A 2,703-nucleotide genomic window follows, 5' to 3' on the forward strand; every position below is an offset into this window, starting at 1 on the left:
TAGAGTTAATCAAATTTATTGGTTTAAGAAAATGCGACGATTTATTAAAAAGTATTGCAATTCTTGCTTAAGCTGCGCACATAACAAACTACCGGCCGGTGCTAAAGAAGGGGAGCTCCATCCTATACCTAAAATTAGCAAACCATTTGATACGCTCCACACTGACCATTGCGGTCCATTTCCTATAAGTAAAAAGAAAAATTGTCACATTTTAGTAATCATTGATGCCTTTACGAAATTTATATACATAAAACCAGTTAAAAATGCTAAGAGTAGCACCACTATTCAAGTATTTACAGAATATTTCTCGCTGTTTGGAGTACCACGCCGTATAATATCAGATCGTGGTACAAGTTTCACTAGCAAAGAGTTTTCAAACTTTATTAATGGTAGAGGTATCAAGCATATTTTGAATGCTGTTGCCTCTCCCAGGGCAAATGGCCAGGTTGAAAGGTACAACCGGACTATAGTCGATGCCATAACTGCTGCTAATCACGGTAAACCTGAAAATGAATGGGATTTATGCTTACCACAAATTCAATGGTCACTAAACAATACTATTAACAAAAGCACCAATCGCACTCCTTCTGAGATGTTGTTTGGTGTTCAAACAACAGGCGTTTCGGACGGTATCATGAACCCTATAGTCGCGGATTCTCATTCCGCGTTAGATCGAGTTAAGATTAGGTCTGATGCAGAGTCCCGAATTCAAATTAATCAGCAAAAACAGAAAGAACGTTTTGATAGGTCTCACAAAAAACCAACACAATATAAATTAGGAGATTTAGTAAGAGTCGAGAGAGATATCCGTTCAGATCCGGGACAGAGTCGCAAATTATTGCCTAAATGTGTAGGGCCATTTCGAATCTCAAAAATTATCGGTAATGATCGCTATGAGATAGAGGATACCCCCATTACTAGAAAAGAAGGTTGTAAACCATATAGGTCGGTTTTTGCTGTTGATAGGCTACACCCTTGGCTAGTTTTTAATGATGCAATGACAAGTGATTCAGAGTAGAAAGTGGATTTGGTTATAACTAAAGTGATGGTAGGTGATATAGACCTTATATACTGTTATAGAATAAATTATTGATGTATGTATGATTTTAAAAATAATGATATCATGGTAATAAAAGACAGTTATTTATGTAATACCATAAAAGTGAATATCTAATTATATGTCAAATTATATGTACAATTGTATGCTGAGTGAATTGTAGTACCGATGTATTATAGATTACATTACGTATCCTGTATATGATTATACTATATTAAAGAAGTAAATTGAGAAAAAAAAAGAGTAAAGTTAATGTAAATTAATTATAAGATCATTAGATAAACATATACACTTTTAACATGTAACAATTACGAAAGTTAACCATAAAAGTGATTAACAAAAAGAATGAATGATTGTTTAACATATTGAGAATAATAAAGAGAGATAATTATAATATATGGATAGTAGTAATATATACTTAAATTACTGTATAGAGGCGGATCATCTTATTTCAATACATTTAATTTACCAGAAATATATAAGAGAGTTGTGACAAGCGGACTTCTAAGAGATGTTAAAAGAGTGAGTCGCTATGGGTGAGAGTGCCTATAGTGGATGTTAGTTTTAAGAGTGAGTCGCTATGGGTGAGAGTGCCTATAGTCGATGTTAGTTTTAAGAGTGAGTCGCTATGGGTGAGAGTGCCTATAGTCGATGTTAGTTTTAAGAGTGAGTCGCTATGGGTGAGAGTGCCTATAGTCGATGTTAGTTTTAAGAGTGAGTCGCTATGGGTGAGAGTGCCTATAGTCGATGTTAGTTTTAAGAGTGAGTCGCTATGGGTGAGAGTGCCTATAGTCGATGTTAGTTTTAAGAGTGAGTCGCTATGGGTGAGAGTGCCTATAGTCGATGTTAGTTTTAAGAGTGAGTCGCTATGGGTGAGAGTGCCTATAGTCGATGTTAGTTTCAAGAGTAACTCGCTATGGGTGAGAGTGCCTATAGTCGATGTTAGTTTTAAGAGTGAGTCGCTATGGGTGAGAGAGCCTATAGTCGATGTTAGTTCTAAGAGTTATTGGCTATGATTAAGAATGCCTGTTTTTTTCTTCTTCTCTTATTTTATTGTCCTTTTTTTTGTATTGTGTTGTAAACGCGAGGCCGCGTTTGACGTCAGGATTAGCCGAATGTTAGAGTATTAAAAATATGGATCAATTATCAAAACATTTATTTTAAGGTTTAGCAACACTATCATTTTAATATCAGTAAAATCGGTTAATTGCCAGGCCTTTGATAGCTCGTTTGTCATGGCAACACAGTTGACACTTAAGAGGGGAATGGACGTTGACGGGGAATTATTTTATTTTAGCTTTGGCGGTGGTAGATTAAAAGCAGAGAGAATATATACTGACTACGGATCAGACGTAAAAGGCGGTCTCGATACTACTTAGTGGCGTTAAGTACTGATGTCTTAATTAATAAACTTTATAATAGTGCATATTGAGTTTTTCTAACAATTGTATTCAAAATTCAAATAACTATTTTTCAAAAGTCTCTCAGTTACCCTTTCCTCTTAACTTATTCTCCGCGGATCGTCTGGAAGAACAAGAAGTGGTCCATGAAAGCGGAGCGCAAAGTATGTGAGTAAATGATTCTCACAAAGCTCATTTTACTTTCATTCATTATTTTTGGTTGTTAAATTATTATCCGTCGTTTAT

General features: G+C 35.2%; 1 long non-coding RNA gene across 1 annotated transcript; it reads right to left on the reverse strand.

Moving 5' to 3' along the window:
• On the reverse strand, positions 1-565 carry LOC123659937. Its single transcript, XR_006744100.1, has 2 exons — positions 298-565; positions 1-182 (listed from the first exon to the last, which is right to left on the reverse strand). It is a non-coding gene; the product is annotated as an uncharacterized LOC123659937 (long non-coding RNA).
• Between the last annotated feature and the right edge of the window lie 2,138 nt (positions 566-2,703).

The sequence above is a fragment of the Melitaea cinxia genome, chromosome 14 (genome assembly GCF_905220565.1).
Source record: "Melitaea cinxia chromosome 14, ilMelCinx1.1, whole genome shotgun sequence".
NCBI classification, from domain to species: domain Eukaryota; kingdom Metazoa; phylum Arthropoda; class Insecta; order Lepidoptera; family Nymphalidae; genus Melitaea; species Melitaea cinxia.